The following is a 19,286-nucleotide window of genomic DNA, read 5'->3' as shown; positions in this document are numbered from 1 at the left end:
AAGAACGCAAACGTTAAAAAAGTACACTCAACTTTATTTACATTATTTCAATTAATTATCCTTTTTATGTAAGGTCTTGGTTGCGTTGAAAAAGTAAGAGTCTCGACCTGGATTCGAACCCACATATTATAATTCAAGTGGCTAGAGCAGCGGCGTATAAAGCCTAAGGTCGTGGGTTCCCACTCGTGACAATAACTTTTTCGTCTCAAGCAAGGCCTTACATAAAATACTTACTTGAGATAAGTAATTTGGTCAATTAGACCACTAAATCTAAATGAATTTATTTACATGGTTGAATAAACTGAATGGTATACCATTGTGAACTATTGTACCCCTCGTTCTGAGCTTATAGCACATCGGTGAGTCTTATCGTAAGTCCATCAAGGAACTTGATTAGTAGGTCCGGTCACAGTGGTTGAATTTCTTCTACGGTCACATTGTACATCCCAAAACACATTCCTCCTGCGGGCGAGAGTACTATAACACCATTAGTAGGTGAGTTGGTGTTTCCCGTGTTTCTTTGCAGTCTACATGTGCCCTGTTGGATTACACCAATCTTCTCCAGATGTCCATTCAGCCTCCAGTTCCTGTTAGTATTCGCAATTTTTTCCTACTTTCTTTTATGCATTATGTTGTTTCTTTCTTTCCAAAATTTACAAGACGGTTCTTGGATTGTTTATGTCCAATGAGAGAATTCCACAGTATTTTCATTTTTTTCCTTTTATCTAAGACACTCATTGATGGTGTGAATCCGTATGCCACAAAAGGACTCATGTCTTCTCAGCAGGAATAGCTCCGGTCATGTCCGGTAACCAGCAGGGGGTGTATTTTTTTGCGTACCAAATCTGTTTAGTTTTGCAATTCAGCACTACCTTTGAGCTAATGGCCAACTATCTAGGAATTCATCCACGAAAAATTAGCAAAAAAATCGTTTGGAAACTTCTTCAAGTAACTGTAGCCGTTAAATACAAAATTTAACATTGAGAACCTTCTCGAGACCTTCGAAAACCGCGTCTTCTTCAAGATTTAATTAAAATAGATTCCTAATCTGTGAAAGTGTATATCTGTGTTGTTATAAATTTGCCATTAATGAAGCCATGCTTTTATGAACATAAACAATTGTAAATTACGAAATGCCATGTATAACTATTGTGTGTTTGGTAATAAAATGTTGGAGAAATTTTTTATAACTAGATGGTTAGGGATGGTTATTGCAATGTCCTTACAACCCGACAGTTGCGGACCACGAGACCCGGACGATTTACCTTTAAAACTGTATCAAACTAAATTTCCGTTTCATATATCATTTGAATACATTTAATTTAAAAATTAATACAAATTCCAATTGGCGCGGGATTCACAGCAGAACAAACAGAAACCGACAAGGCGTAAGTACACTGTACTGACTCTTAAGAACACAAAGTCAACCGCCTTGGGAAAAAAGAGATAATCCCTTTCCTCCTTTCCCCTTAAAGCCATTTAGCCGAATTTGAAGGTTTACACAAAGGGCACAATACCATGAACTATCGCTCTTTGAAGACTGCGAGATGCCGAAACGAGACCGACAGGAAAATAAAACTGGCCAACGCCTCCTGGATGTATTTCAATTCCTGGATGAACGATTCAATAAAAAATAATTTATATCCCTGGGAAATATTCTCTCCGCCTCTTAAACTCCTTCTATTCTATGTAGCAATATTTATTATTGCTACAATAATGTATTTATGCTACATTTTAATGTGTGGCGTTTAGTGACCGTTATTCACTGATTATTCCGTGATCGTAGAGATAGAGAACTTTATTTCTGCATTGATGGAATTAGTTATGGCCCAAGGCGTCCATATAAAGGCCTTCCACAAGGCGGCATTTTAAGCCCTTTACTTTATGCTATTTACGTAGCGGATTTAGAGTCAATTATTTCAAACGAAGTCAAGTTAGCACAATATGCAGACGACATATGCTTATATGCGATCGGAAAATCAATTGATGCATGCAAACAGGCTATCAGGGAGATCACCGAAATTTTATCTAAGTGGTTGGAAAGAAACGGGTTAGAAATTTCACAACAGAAATCTGTGCTATGTCCCTTCACCAACAAACGCTCAATTCCTTTGGCTGATTTCGAAACTCTAAATGTCTATCAATTTCCAGTAAAGCACAATGTAAAATTTTTGGGTTTATTTATAAATAAGAAACTTTCTTGGAACGTGCATATTAAAAATCTGTTGTTTAAGTGCGAAAAACTATATAACATTTTAAAAAGTTTTTGTGGAACAAAATGGGGAGCTGATCCGTCAGTGGGATTGCTGTTCTATAAGTCATCCATTAGACCGGTCATTGATTTTGGTTCTGTTTTTTATGGACAGGCCTCTCGATCTTTCCTTAAAAAAATTAATACGTTTCGTAACGCTTGCCTAAGACGAATTCTGGGCGGTCTACCTAGTACTCCAATTATATCATTAGCGGCTGAGACATGTGAAACTTCTTTAGAAATAAGACGGCTAAAGTTGGGTTTAAATTTTCTTATCAAACTCTATAGTCAGGACAGCCAAAATTTTAAAAAGATTGTCACTCTCACTGAAAAAGTAAATATAGAGGCGTACTGGAGAAAAAAGAACCCTCCATCATTAGTCTCTGCTTTCACTCATATCGTACCCTTCATATACTCGCTGCAGCAAAATTCCATAGACCCTGTATACCCTGTATAGAATACAGTTTATTGATTACGGCAGCAGATATTGATTATTTAAAAGACTATTCTCAAGCCTCTCCCAATTTTGCTCAAAAAGAATTTGTTGCAGATATGATAGAATTATATCCAGACTATCAACTTATCTTTACAGATCTCTGTTGGATGGCAATTTGGGATGTGCTTTCCAATAAAGAATACGTCCTTCCCAATCAAATCACCGTGTTCTCAGCTGAACTTACCGCAATAGACAGAGCTTTGGATTATATCAAAAAGTAGAATGAAACTAAATTTTGCATACTTTCAGATTGCAGAAGCGCCTTAGATGGTATTAACAACTTATCCCCAAACTATATAGGCAGTAATTACATTTTAACAAAGGTGAGAAAAAAACATTTTGACCTTAAAGTCGCAGGGAAAATTGTGAAATTAAGATGGATTAAGGGTCATGCAGGGATTAAAGAGAACGAGTTTGTAGATGCTTTGGCTAAAGAGGCCACAACATCCGGCATACGTTACGACATAAAAATTCCAAAATCTGACGCAAAAAATTATGTGCATAAATTATGTTTAGAACTTTGGAAGAAAGAATACAATTCAGTCCATACCGGAAGCTATTACCGGTCATTATACCCTACTCTTAAGTCGAAACCGTGGTTTTCAGAATTTGTTAGGCCCAAGGATTATCATACGACTGTTTTCAGGTTAAAGACGAATCATGGCCTTTGGGGAAGTTATTTGTATAGGATAGGGCTACAGACATCTCCCAACTGCCCAACTTGTGACTGCCCATCAAACCTTGGACACATTATACTAGAGTGCCCGGAATGTGAACGAGAAAGAGATATACTTTTTAATGATTTGCGTTCTATCCCAAGTGTTTCCTGGCCTATCAATCTAGAGACGTTACTTGCCAGTAACAACATTAAAATTTTTGACTTGATCTACAGATTTCTTAATGAAGGGAAACTTTCCCTTTAAATGACATATTAACTAACACTGTAATGGCAGATTTTCATTGGAAGAAGCAAAAAAAAAATTCTAACATTGTAAAAATTCATTTATTTTATTATTTTTTATCTAAAATTTTGTAGTATTGTATAAATTCATTTTTTTCCACATCCTACATGTATTTGTAAAATTTAAACAATATTTATAAATCCCAGGCCCTGACGATGATCTCAGTAAAGATCGAAACGTTGGCACGATGAAGAAAATGTTTGACATCAGACCTCATCTCACGATCTCCTAATCTACATTTTAATTTTAATTGGTTATAAAACTAGGGGACTGAGAGTTTCGCTTTGTCACTTGATCCTGGGCCGAACCTAGCCTTCGTTCTTGGTATTTTGAGGCTGTTCATTTACTCATTTACTTAGGATAACGAGGTGAACATAAAGGCAATAAAACTTTATAATTTACAATTTAAAAACTGCTTTTGAAATTTTCCATAATAAAGTGGATCTATTTTGAGTGTTAGGCTTTTGGGAAATGTTCCTTTCCTCAGTTTCTTGACTAATCCTGGGTCTTTAAAATAAATATTAAATTATTCAGATATCGTGAGATAGGATATGGTGTGATGTAGGTTTCAGAAAAAACAATTTCTTTATCGTGCCAACGTTTCGATCTTTACTGAGGTCATCTTCAGGGCCTAGGATTTATAAACATTGTTTAAATTTTACAAATACATATAGGATGTGGAAAAACGTGAATTTATACAATGCGAAAAAATATGTTTTTTATATGCAATCAAAGTATTTCTACTCACTCAAAGTGTTTGAAATGACACAATTACACAGAAAACAAATACTTTTAACCCTGAAGATGATCTCAATAAAGATCGAAACGTTGGCACGATAAAGAAAATGTTTTTCTGAAACCTACATCACACCAGACCGCATCTCACGATATCTGAATAATTATCGACTAACGGTCACTAATCATCACACATAAATATTAAATTTCTTCTAGCCATCTTCAAAGGTGCCATATTCAAACTTTAATATTTACACTTTTAATAACTCTCATGAACAAGTAATGAAGGCGAAAAGCCGAATGAAGTCTAACAGCAAACCGACGAGAATGGGTGGACCAAAATGTTTAGAAACTACCAAACTACAACCCCGTAGTCCTCAGGAAGAAATCTCACAAATATTTACCTGCATAAGTTACAAGTTTTGTCACGAACCTAAATATTATATTCTGATTTTTTCGTACTGGGAATTTTTCCTCCAATTTTGACCCAGCCTGCTTACCCTGACATTCGGCCAGATTACGATATTTAGCACTTCAACAAAGCTCCATTAATTCAAAATGAACGATATGACCGAACAACAGTGATGTGGACCGTCGATTGGGCCCAGGTAGGAGGACTGACGTTTATTACATGTCATAAAAAAATCCTCCCTTCCAGCTAGTGACTTTGTCGGTGCAGTAACTGCCCCCACTCAGGTAGGAAGCGATTGCTACCGTTTCTACACTCCATTCTTTAGAAATATATAGCGGCCACTCAAGAAATGCGTCATGCACAACGGGCCTATCCAGTTTTTGGGAATTATATTTTCAATGACTACCTGTCTTAAGCAAAACGTGCTGTTCGGTCTAGGAAAAATTATAGCGTAAATGTCTGAGTAAATGTTTCAGACTGTGAGAATATTGGTTTGTGTAACCGTAAATATTTTTCTTTTTTTTCGTGGAGGAGCTTAATTTTTGACGAAAAAGTATATATATATACAGGTGTGTGGTGTTTTTCAAATTTTGTCTGTACAAAAAAAAAAATCCTCTACATTTAAACGAGTACCCAAATTATATTTAGGAAGAACAGAAGCCATACAGTGGGAAATATAAATTCTTTTCACAAAACCACAAAGGCGATACCACCCCTCGACAACCATTTCTTTGAAAGGTTGGAATCATCCTTTGCTGTACCGACATCCAGACGAATCGAAGCGGGATTGAAGCGTCGAGGATTTCTGTTCTTACCGTTAACCCATTTTAAGAGTAAAATGTTTGAAATCCTCCCGGTGTAACTTAGTACTTTAAAAACTTTTAAAACCGAGGCGCCGATTTGTGTACCCCTGCGGTATCGTCCTGTCTGGGTGCCGTCTCTTCGCCGCATTTCTCATAGCGTTTAACATATATTCTGTAATTAAAGGGAATCAAGATGATTTCCCAGAGTGTTCCAAAATTTCACTGATAAACGGACCATGGTAGAAAAATGAAATAAAAAAGTAAACGGAGATTTTAATTTCAATGTAGTAAATAAATCTTGTTGAAAAAGCAGAGCAATTATATATCACAATTTAATTACAAAATAATAATGTGGCTTAAAATTTAAAAATGGTTTGTTACAATTAGTACGCTCTCAGTAATCCGACCTCTCCAGGAGGTGGTATTCGGATTTTTGAAACGTTTGGATTGCAGAGAGTGTTAAAAAAATACATAAACATGATATATGTGCAAAGAAATTTCAACACAACACTTTTTCTATTTAAATATATTTAAAATTTTCATCATTGCTTCTTCCTCTTTTATCTCTTATTTTTAAGCAGTAGGTAAATTGTATTTAACATAAGAAAAACGTAGATTAATCGTTTAATTTTTTAGTAGGATTCACTCACTCACTTTCTCGCTCCTTCTCTCTCAGTCACTCATTCACTCACTTATTTATTTCACTTTCTCTCTCTCTCCCTTTTCTCTCACTCACTTACTCGAACTCATTCTCTCTCTCTCTCTCTCTCTTTTATTTTTTCTCTCACATACTCTCCCCCATTCTATAACTTACTCCCTGTCCCCCTTTACCTTACTTATTTTCACTCACTCAATTTCTCTCTCTCTCACTCTCTCTCTCTCTCTCCCTCTCTCTCTATCTCATTCTCATACATTCACTCTCTCTCTCACTCTCACTCGTTCAATATCCCTCTTTCTGTCTCTCGCTCTTTTCTTTTTCTCTCTCTCACACACACTCTTCCTCATTCTCTAGTTTACTCTCTCTCTCTCCCTCTCTCTCCCTCGTTCGCTCTCTCACTCTCTCTCTCTCTCTCTTTCTCTCCCTCGCTCGCGTTCTGCGTCATTTCTTACTACCTTATTTTTTATCTTTTCCCTCTTTTTCAGAGCAAATACATTCCCTGTTTCGTTTTGTTTTCATTTCTTTTTGTGTCTACTTTTCTTTTCTCTCTCTCTTTCTCTTTTTCACTCTGTTCTCCCAAAATACATAATACTTTTTGAATTTTTGTACAGAGCGGATTACTGGACTGTTCGGAGTACGGAAGTTCGGATTAGGGAGAGAACATTGTACATATTTCAATTTAATATTCTTTTTATGTAATGTCTTGGTTGAAATGAAAAAGCTAATGTCACGAGCGGGATTCAAACCCACGACCTTCGGCTCAATACGCCGCTGTTCTAACCACTTGTGCTATCATGACAATACTGTACATAATATCGAAATTCTTACTTCTTATGGTTTTTAAATTTTGAAGAGCGGTAGGTCCTCTTGGTTCGAAAGAACATTGACCACGAGAAAAAATTTGAAAACTTGTTCTCCGGATTCTTTATTGTTGCATATGAAATTTCGACATATTCAAACTGACGTTTCCTCATTCCATCTTTTCTAATGTAATGTTAATGTGTAGTGATTAAGTAAAATACTTTGATTGAATATAAAAAATATATTTTTTTTCCATTTTATAAATTCACTTTTTTCACATCCTACATGTATTTGTTAAATTTAAACAATGTTTGTAAATCCCAGGCCCTGAAGATGATCTCAATAAAGATCGAAACGTTGTCACGATAAAAAAATGTTTTCTGAAACCTTCATCACACCAGACCGCATCTCACGATGTAATGTTAATCCACCGAGTTTATTTTAACAAGTGCTTTTTTAATTCATCGTATAACTTTATGAAATATGTATTGTCTTTTATTCTGGTATTTATTTAGGACGGTGTAATTTCTATCTACTTGAGAATTTAAAGTAAGAAATTCATTGTGACGAGGGCGATCTATTTGCCGCTTGATCGTATCATGATAAATTTACGTTAACGTTGGTGCCTTTCATTTTTTCTTGTTTAACCGTCGAACATTCCGACTTGGGAGTCATTTCGTATGAAATCCTCATAAAAACTCATTTTATTAATTTTTTCGACTATCTTAAGAGTTTATTTATAATCCGTGGGAAAAAGGCTCAGTATGTTGTTTTTTCGATAGCCCCCTTGATCATTGAAAAAAATAGATAAAAGATTAATGGAGTGATAATAAAATACGACTTATTATCTGTTCCCTCGGTATCTTCGCCTTTTTTTAGCCGTTTATCGATCTTGAAATTTTGACTGTTTGTTTTCCAACAGATTCCCACAGTTGAAGCCGAATGCGCGTCGAATCGTAGGAGCTACCGTGACATTGGAAATGGAGTCGTACCGTCGAAAAGGCCTCAAATAAACTGAGTTTGCCGACAATCACTTAATGCTCAATAACTCCTGTCATCGGCTCTGAGTTACGGTCTTTTCCGCTACCTGTTTAGGGGGGGGGGGTTGACCTCGTTAAACTGACGACGAAGGGTTGCACGATTTTCCTTTACAAGGAAAAATATTCCAACCCGCTTTTGATTTACAATTCATTCAAATAGGTAAATTTTTAAGGAAGGGGTGAAATCCAATGAAAATTATTTGCCAAAAGTTACATATTTTGTAATTGATTGAAAGTTCGTTCGGGGGACTCTGATAATACGGAGTGAATAAATATTATCTGAAATTCACTAATTTCGTGGTCCGCTTGGCCAATTAATATTATACAATTAATTAAGGTTTTTAGTTGAGATAAAAAAGTCAATGGCACGAGCGGGATTCGAACCCACGATCTTCGGCTAGATACGCCGCTGCTCTACCACTTGAGCTATCGTGACCTCGATCCACTCGGACACTAACTTCCCATCTCAACCCCACCTTTTGAATCTTCCCTCCTTTTTGCCATTTTTCAAATGTCGTGTAATCGGATTGGATTCTCGACGACAAATGAAATGGCCACGGAGAGCTTTAGTGAAGTATACTTCATTTTAATCATTAAATTCACTAATTTGTGGTCCGCTTGACCAATTAATTCAGGTTTTTAGTTGAGATAAAAACCTTAATTAATTGTATATTATCTCAAATTTTCATATTTGGAAAACTAAGATGCCAATTGCATTCAGACATTTTATAGAACTTATAGGTTGAAAAAAAAATTAATTTTTTTTTAACCCATGGTTCTGTTTTTGTTAAATTTAACGGTTATTATAATTATATAGTCACGTAAAATGATAAAATAATATACAAGTATTATACAATATTCAATACTCGTATGACAAAGTTCGTCAAGAGCTTTTACATCTCAGTGCAACGAAAAAGTTCATACGAACCGCGATATTCAACATTTTATATTTTTTCAACTATCTACGGTTTTCGTCATAAATCTCGTAGCTCTTGAACTATTCATTTTTTGGGGGAATCCAAACAAAACATTGAAAAGAACGTAAAATGTGCTTTAAGAAGGCACCCTACTAGAACTTGCAATTTAATTTTTGTTAGAACAAGTACTAAATTTTACTTACTAAAAATGCTAATTTAATGTAATTTACAAAATGCAATAGTAATACTTAGAACTGCTTTAAATTTACATACCTCTTTTTGGTATATCCTTTATTATTAGGTTACATCAAATTTAATTATACAATTACCTAAATATAATTAGTACCACTTTTGTTGTTTAGTCACTGAAGATGGTTTGTAATGAGACCGAAACGCGTCTGACGAAATAAACGCCTATTCTGGAAAAGACGATTTATTTCTTATAATCAACTTATTATGGAGTTCCACAAAATTAGGATGGATACTATAAAAAGTTAAATTAAAAGTTGTAAAAAACTATATTTTCAACTTCGTTGGAAATATTTATTGTAAAGGCAAATTTCGTAACAACTTCTTGGTTTAATATACTTTCTAGAGGTAAACACTTTTATTTAACTACAGCGAACCAAAATATAGCAATTTCGTGATTCTTCCCAACTTTAGCTTAAAAAAGAAAAAAATGAGATTCGAACCCTGGACCTTTACTTTACCAGTGATAGGCGCCGCACAGTGAGGCCAAAACGAAAAAAAGGAAAAAATCAGTAACATCCAAGCTATTTGATGTTTCCCAAATTTTGCATGTTTAGGTTTATTGGTGCGTTGAATCCAATGAAACTTTTTCTTCGTATCGGCTGGAGTAAACCATCCAAAATTAACTCAATTCAAAGAAACTGTTTTCGAATCGATGGACCACAGCAAACAGTTTATAAATCCCGTTCAAAATTGTAGACGAATATTGCTGCACGTTGCAAAAAATAATCTGGCTTATTGACTCAGATAGACTCACTAACAATAATTGTATCTGAATAATTATCATTTACAAAATGTAGAAACACGAAGTGTAAAGAAGGTAAGAACGAATTCTGAAAACCTTTCTCCTTATAGGATCTTATAGGAAATTTAACGCTGATCACAAATGTAACCATGAAAAAGGCAGTAAGTTACGTGTTTTTTTTAAAATATTTTTTAAATCTAGTATTTTTACCATTGTATATATATAAAGTGGAAGGTTTATGGGCCGACAAACAGCTGAGGTCATCGCCGGCCCTCCGCATGTATTCCTTCTCTTTCCTGTCTTTCTCGCGTATTTTGTATTTTTATATTATTTTACCATTGTATAAATTCATTTTATTTACTTTAATCTAAAATTTCTAGCAATGTATACATTCATTTTTTCACATCCTACATGTATTTGTCAAATTTAAACAATTTACAATTAATTAAGGTTTTTAGTTGAGATAAAAAAAGTCAATGGCACGAGCGGGATTCGAACTAAAAACCTTAATTAATTGTAATGTGTTAATTGGTCAAGCGGACCAAGAAATTAGTGAATTTAATTTAAACAATGTTTATAAATCCCAGGACCTGAAGATGATCTCAATAAAGATCGAAACGTTGGCACAATAATGTTTTTCTAAAACCTACGTCACCGCATCTCACGATCTCCGAATAAGCATAAGTTACTTTTCTTCAAATAAATCATCAAAAATCCCGTTTTGAGATAACTAAAATAAAACTTGAGCACGTTTATCTCATTAAATTACTGATTGTAACCCCCCAACTGAATTAACAATTATTAACAACGACAGACAACTTGACACTTTGTTGAGCAGTTTCGGTGCTTTACTTTGATCCCTGATCAAATGCCCATACATTAAACAGAAATAGTAAGGATAAGCAGACCAAAATAATTGGGAAGGACAAAACTACAAGACATTGTGTCGTTAAACTCTCCACTGACGATTGTGAAAACCGAACGTCTCAGCGATGATAGGCCAAAATGATCAGAAACGACCAAGCTGCATAATTACCGTGATCATTTTCATTGAAGTGAAAATTTCTTTAATAATTTACTCAAGATATTTTTGTATAACACCTCAATTGGAGTTGTGTGGAGTAGATATAGCCGGTTTTGTTTATTTTTGATTTCGACTCTTTGAGGTGATTTTTTTCTTAAAATTGGAAAAGCTCAGAGTAAAGAAAAAAAGAATGCCAAAATTGTGGTCTGTTGGCGCGTGAAGTTCATCGCAATAATGGAACGATAATATAGTTTCATTAGCTCCAAACGGAATGGATGGACTGGAGGCGGAATTGGGCAGGACCAATTTAACCCTCCCTGGCCGAACCTAACCGACCACAATTTACGGATCTCATCGACGATTATGTTCCAAATCGGCGGGACATGTATTTTAATTAATTATCCGACTCAATTAAACCATTCGTGACTTGTGCATTCCGGAAACTTTTCCTTTTTGTTTATATTTTGACATGTGACAAGTTTTCAGTCGGCGACCCCTCTTCGACAGAAATGGAAAGCTTATGATTTGTGAATTTCCCTTTCGTTAGGTTGGTGACCCCTGAACGGTGACTGACCTGGTGCTTTCTTTTTTTCTTTTTCTCTCTCTCTCTCTCCCTCTTTTCTGTAAACACTTAGACTTCCGTTAACATTTACGGCGGCCCTCGTTGCAACCCCGGTTCGCCTAATAGGGGTGCCGTAAACACGGAATGACTTTATAACGCCATAATATGCTAGACTGTGTCAAATTACGGGTTCCTCTTCCAACTTGATTTATCTCTTCTCACGGTTTATTTAAAAGAAAAAATATCACTAACAAATTTATTATTTGTTAATTTATTTAGATCAATTAATAACAAATAATTAATCAATTACTATGGAAGACGTTAATGATTTGTACAGCTTTTTAGATAATAGACTTAAAATTGAAGGAATTTATTTTAGTCGAGTAATGTGAGGTTAGGTAGCCATAGGTCACGCAAGTTTTAAAATTTTCATTTATTTCAATTAATTAATCTTAATGCTAAGGAAAATATGAACAATTGTAATTATTAACTTTTGTGTCTGTGGTTTTTTTAAATTATTCCCGCCCCCTCTACGTTTATTGTAGCTAATAGATTGCTAAAGCAATGTAGGTAATAATTCATTATATTTCGTGGTCCGATTGACCAAATAACGTTTTTCAATTAATTAATCTTTATGTAAGGTATTGGTTGAAATGAAAAAGCTAGTGGCACGAGCAGGATTCGAACCCACGACTTTCGGCTCAATACGCCGCTGCTTTACAACTTGAGCTTCGATCCAGTTAGATACCAACTCCCCATCGCAACCTACAGCCTTTCGAATTTTCCCTCCTTTTTTCAAATGTGTAATCAGGATTGATTTACAACCAAAACCTTACGTAAAAAGATTAATTAATTGAAAGAAGTGATTTGGTCAATAGACCACTAAATATAATGGATTTAATAAGTAAAACGAAGTATAACTTCACTACCACCTCCCCGTGGCCATATGTCGCCGAGAATCGCATCCTGATTAAAGGACATTTGAAAAATGGCAAAAAGGAGGGAAAATTCGAAAGGTTGTAGGTTGTGATGGGGAGTTGGTGGCCGAGTGGATCGAAGTCACGATAGCTCAAGTGGGTAGAGCCGAAGATCGTGGGCTCGAATCCCGCTCGTGACACTAGCTTTTCCATTTCAACCAAAGCCTTATGTAAAAATTATTCAGAAATCGTGAGATGCGGTCTGGTGTGAAGTAGGTTTCAGAAAAACATTTTCTTTATCGTGCCACGTTTCGATCTTTATTGAGATCATCTTCAGGGCCTGGGATTTACATACATTGTTTACATTTAACAACATTACGTAACTTACGTAAAAACATTAATTAATTGATAGAAGTTATTTAGTCAATAGACCAGTAAATACAATGGATTTTAATTTATTTTACATTCAATAAATATTACGATTAAGCTGTTTATTTATTAAGTTCTGTTGTTTGGCTTTTACTTGTTTTATCTGGGTAGTTTGAGGTATCGGATGTTCGTTTTGTTGTTTTTCCCAGTTGTGTGGTTGTTGTGCAAAGCAAAATTCACTTGGTTTAATATAAAAACAACGACTACCATTGATATTCAGACCCATAGTCCATTATACCTACCTTTAATGTCTGACATTTGGATAATACCATTTTTGAAATAACACTGACGTTCAACTACCCCAGATAAAACATTTCGAAAGGTTCTAAACCTAATCCTAACCTTTATTGTTTTAATTGTCAATTGTTTATTGAATCCAGAGGATTTTTTTCTTCGGTGTATAAGGTAAAAAAAGAGTAGTGAAACTTATTTCTTTATTGATATTTTACTTTGTCACATGCTCGGAGAAAACAATTGAATGATAAAAGTTTTGCGATACGGTTTATTTAGACTCGATAGAAAATAAGACGACTAAACCGCTTGCTGTAAACATGGACACGATGTAATTTGGGAGTGGTGAAAGGGACGAGAGGACGTAGAAGCTAAAAACGATTAGTAGGCCTACGAAAAGTGCGTTGTTGAAGAAAATCGCGAAAGTGGACGCTTCGTATTCCGCGACATCGTTCATCTTAAGTAGGACGAGTTCGTCCTTGTCTTTCTTGCTGGACTTCTTTCCTTCGACCAGCTTCCTGGTGACTTCCTTGACAATCGCGTCTTCCCTCTTGATCGCTATCTTCTGCTTCAACTTCAGCTTCGTGTTTCTGTAGGCGAAGGCGAGGAAGGCGGCGCACGTCAGCGTGACCACGCAGAACGGGATGCTCGAGGCGTACAAGTCCATATGGTGGATCTTCACGAAGAGCCAGATCGGAATGGTGCAGATGACCAAGGAACTGCTAAGGAATATCGCCACGTTGACGGCAGACGCCTTCCGCTCGAACCCTTTGAAAAGCAGCTCTTCCTCTTTCGTAAACGGACGTTTCTTCGGTTTCTCTTCAGAATTTGAATCCTTTTTCTCTGATGAGTAATACACACGTTTTGGCATGTTGTGGCCGTACGATAATCGCGCCTCGACTGGTCTCAAACTAGAATAACAACCAATCAGCTGTACAAAGTTTACTAATTAAACGAAATATTTACAACAGCTGTTTTTTTCTTTCATCAATATTCTCTTTTTTTTTGTTTATTTATCACTCCTATGTTATCTTATCTACCTATCAAAGGCTAAATAGATACTTTTATTTATCTATCAACCACGGTTTTTTCCTGTCCTCCACCAATTTCTTCATCTTTGAAAAAAGTAATTAAAAAAGAAATTACACCACTAAAAAGGATATTAAATGGAGTACGTTTTCTGAAATTTGCTGGTCTATAGGTTTGGAAATAGTTTAAAATCACCATACTAAGTTTTTCAACTTTGAAATTTTGTTTTTTCAAAGTTCTCGCTACTAAAACGCTTATTTCATGAACGTTTAAAAAGTTTAGTAAAAATGTGTGGTGATTAGTGTCCGTAATTCACGATTTCCGAATAATCGGTTTAGTAAAAAGTTTAATATTGATTACAGCTTGTTGGAAATTTAACGTAGTCTTTCTATTTTCCCTATTTTCTCCACATTATATCTTCATTTCCATTCTTAACCAATCTTTCTATTTTTCTATTCTTTTTTTCTATACTTATGCTTCATTTCTTTTCGAGTACCATAGATTTGTTTAAATCATTTAACACACTCGTATAAGAATATTGAGTTAATGAGTTAAAAATAAATATATTTATATTTTAGAATGTGCTTTTCAAGTTTGATCTGTTTTATACATTTTTAATTTTAATTTAATTTTTCATTTCATACTTGTATCATCTATGTTTCAAAATTGTCAATATATGTTAACCTTAATTATATTCTTTCTATGTAAGTCTTGGTTGAGATAAAAAAAGCCAGTATCGCAAGCGGGATTCAAACCCACGACCTTCGGCGAAATACGCCGCTACTCTACCACTCACGTGCCGAAGGTTCGAATCCCGCTCGTGACACTGACTTTTTATCTCAACCAACCTGATCTCTCGTCAGTTTCCAAAATAGAACACCATAAAAATCTAATCACAGATATTATAAACGAAGCTGGAGACATCTCCATTCCTCTTTACAAATATCAGCATTGCCACCATGATCACTTATCCCCAGTAATACCGCGACTAATTCAACTAAAAAATAAACTTAGAAGACTACATAAAAAATCTAGCCTGATTATCTACAAAATAATCCTATCCAAGCTTCAAACCCTGATAAATAATAAAATATTTGAATGGAACAACACAAAACGTGCTAAATACCTGGGAAATATTACCCCCCATAACAATATGCTTTGGAAAATAGTCAAACGCCTCAGGCACTCAAATGATAATGTTAGTATGCCGCTGGATATAAATGGCATGAAAATGGTCATTGACGAGGAAAAGGTTGAGACTTGAGGCTATGGGAAGGCATTTTGAAGAAGCACATAGATCAACTATTAGTCAGGGATCCCAATACTTAAATAGAATAGTGGCAAGAAAAATCCGCGAATTTAAACAGACGAGTGAATTTTCCCCTCGTGACTGCCAGTTAGTGTCTCCGTCTGAAATTCGTAAAGTAATTTCCTCTAGGAAAAACAAAAAATCTCCCGGCTTTGACAGAATCGCTAACGTTATGCTGAAGAACATGCCCAAAAAAGGTCTATTGTTACTTTCTTACCTGTTCAACGCCATGCTTCTCCTTGGATATTTTCCAGCATTTTGGAAAACGTCCAAATTAATTTTTATTAAAAAACAGGGAAAACTGCCTAAGGAACCAGCAAGCTATCGTCCAATCAGCCTTCTTAGCTCTCTAAGCAAAATATTTGAAAGAATTATATTAAAAAGAATACAAAGCCACATAACAACCAAACGTATTCTAATAGAAGAACAATTCGGCTTTCGACCTGGTTTAGACACAACTTTCCTTCTAGCGAAAGTAGTTGATAAAGTAACGGCAGGATTTAATTCCAAAAAACCCACAGGTATGGTATTACTAGACCTAGAGAAGGCATTTGACACTGTCTGGCATAACGGAATAGTCTACAGGCTGTTAGAATATAGTTTCCCAACATATGTTGTTAGGATCATAATGTCCTATCTAAGTGAAAGATCCTTTCGCGTTGTTCTTAACAACGCTACGTCTTCTCCTTTCAAAGTTGTTGCTGGGGTCCCTCAAGGGTCTATACTAGGGCCAACACTTTTTTCTATATTCTTAAATGCCCTCCCTACACTAGATAAATCAAACTGCAAGTTGGCCCTTTACGCTGACGACATCGTAATATATTGTTCCTCCTGGAGACAGACTGCTATAGCAAACAATTTGAACTTGGCTTTACAAAAAATAGTACGATTCTGCCACAGATGGAAGTTAATCTTAAACACTGTAAAAACAGAATCGATATTCTTTACTAGGCGGCGACCCTCTCTCGATAAACAAATCATGCTTGACGGGGTAAACATACCGTGGACCCCACAGGTAAAATACATAGGGGTGACACTGGACCACAAACTGAATTTCACTGAACATGTTAACTCGTTGATAAAGAGAGGCAAAATAATGATTAAGACTCTTTTCCCCCTTTTAAGTCGAGAATCATCTTTGAGCTTAGCAAATAAGTTAGCTATTTACAAAGTGATAGTGGAACCAATAATATTGTACTTTTGCCCTGCTTGGAGCTACACAAGCATGACTAACATTAAGAGGCTACATATAATACAAAACAAGTTTTTAAGACTAGCCACCTCGTCCCCACGTTACACAAGGCTCACAGACCTGCATGCTTTAGCTCAAATGCCATGGATTAAGGAGGAATTAAAATTCAGGACCCAAAAAATTTTTTCTCAAAAAGCCTACAGCGAAAACTCCGTATGTGCTTCAATCGGCACATATGATTGTCTCAGATCTTGGAAGCGCAGGAGAATAAAACATATTTTATCCTCCTGAATCTCAACCTTCTCACTTATTTAACTGTTACTTAATAACTTATGAAAATATTTAACCACTAACCTACTGATTTGTTAATTTATTATACTGTTAACTTGTTAATTTGTCAATTTGTTACTAATTTGTTAAACTAACTTATTTACAATTATTTAAACTAACTTATTTATTTTAAACTAAATATTCATGTACTATATTAGACCAACATACTAAATTACTACATATTTTTGCTGACATTTGTTATAACTGTTATTCTTCTTAAAATTAATAATTAGTTCTTCCAGTTTCTGAACAATACTGTAACGATTTGTTAACGCAAAGGATTTGTTAAAGTAAAGGTTAATGGGTTTTTCATGAACATTTTCCCATCAACATCGACAATAATGTTTTTCAGGAGGTATGGTAAGAGGACGCTTAGGGCCCCGCCACTTTCCCTCAAAAACACATATGTATGCAAATTTCTTATTGTTAGAAAATATCTTGTCAAACAAATAAATAATAATAACTCAACCAAGAATATAGAAAGAATAATTAATTGATTGAAAGAAGTAACTTGGTCAATTGTCCACGAAAAAGTAAATGGCTTAATTATATTATAATATAATTATATAATAAACAAGTGATATTGGCCGAAGTTTCTTTTTTTGTCCAATTCTTACTTTATGTTTTCACTTGTCACTTCCAGGCATTTACATTGGTTGTCCGGCAATTTATTTTTTCTTCTTAAATTGAACCCAATACATTATCAGCAAATAGAATTTTCCGAAATACTTTATTAAGAATGTGATTTTAGAATGATTCTTTTTGTATGAGTGTAACTTATATATGCAACTATTTAAATGTATACAAATAACTATTTAAACACGTATGTCATTATGGGGTTGTCAGTCAATAGATATTGAGCTTTTGTAAATTCATGATGACCAGGTGCATTCCTATTCTGTTCCAATTGAAAAAAAAAAAAAAAACAAGTCAATTAACAACAAATCTTATAAATATGGAGATAATGTGCAATAAATGATAAAGAAACATAGGTAAAAAGTAGTAGGAACACGTCCAGAATATTAATTAACAGAGTACTCATAGTTTATCGTTTTTACTTTTGTGAATTTCCCAGCTGTTTCGAATGCATGTAGCAGTTTCCTGACCCCCGGAACAAGCCGAGGCAATAAACATCAGTGATAAGTGGAAAGCAGATCGGCATTTGTTCTGGATATCCGAAGCCCAATGACTAGGCGGGTTTATTCATTATTCCGATGAAAATAAGCTTATCCTAAGAGACACAATGTTATTCCTGGCAATTCAATATGCCTTTCCGGCCCTCATATCTGCCGTACAATTACTATTAATCATTGTCAGTTCTAAATCGAATCGTTGGGGGAGGCGGCGGATTGTTATCTCTTCCCCTTTCCGTCTCCCAGGGTTGCCGTTGCCCGGTCGCCCTTCGAGAAAATCTCTTTTATACTAAAGTGCCGAGGGCGTGGGTCGTGCGTTTCCGAAGGTGGAGCTACGGGCAATTTCCAGGAAGGGTTGGTTGATGACCCGGCACGGAGGGCGAACAACCCTGAAATCCATGGCATCGCTTATTTACGCCTTGGGATGAGTTTGCGTCCGTAAATAGTGGATAACAAGCGTAAAGTCTCGTAGAAAAGTCAACAAACATGAAAATGAACAGGACACTGCCTGCCTTGTTAACCTTCCTGGGTTAACGAACTCATACATAAACTCTGCTTAGTATTTCCAACTAATTTTGCTTGAATTTATTAGATTTTAAATGTTATAGGCTTTCAAATCGTGGACAGACGTTCATATTTTTTTTAAACCTATTTATTATCAATTAAAGTTTCAAATGTCTAAAATACATTCCTTGAAAATTCTATGACGGAATTGTCTGTTTTCTGTTTGACTGGCCTCATCTCTGATTTTTTAATATATCGCACTCCTACAAGAAAAGTGGCACGACTCAAAAAAAGAAAATTTTACAGGAGAGACAGATGGAAGTTTACTTGTTTTACGTACACGCAATTAGGGTTGTTGGCAATAAAAACTGTATGATTCATCCATTTTGTCTTTCGTTTGTCCAAGACTTATGTGCAAAACTAAAAATTCAGCTGTACCACCTTAAAAAATCACCCCTTTTTGAGTTATGACACTTTTCTTGCACATATTGGCTCTCAGTAATTTAAGTTTGTTTGCACTTATGAAAATTGTGGTCAATGAATGACTGTAAGGACGT

At 35.3% G+C, this 19,286-nt stretch overlaps 1 pseudogene; it reads right to left on the bottom strand.

Annotated features, from left to right (window-relative positions):
- Positions 1-13,503: 13,503 nt before the first annotated feature.
- On the bottom strand, positions 13,504-14,103 carry LOC106664424 (annotated as a pseudogene).
- Positions 14,104-19,286: the final 5,183 nt, after the last annotated feature.

This window comes from Cimex lectularius, unplaced genomic scaffold, assembly GCF_000648675.2.
Source record: "Cimex lectularius strain Harlan isolate CLEC.00 unplaced genomic scaffold, Clec_2.1 scaffold8, whole genome shotgun sequence".
Lineage (NCBI taxonomy): Eukaryota > Metazoa > Arthropoda > Insecta > Hemiptera > Cimicidae > Cimex > Cimex lectularius.
Note: the sequence above shows the minus strand (reverse complement) of the source record. Positions and strands in the feature narration are given on the sequence as shown.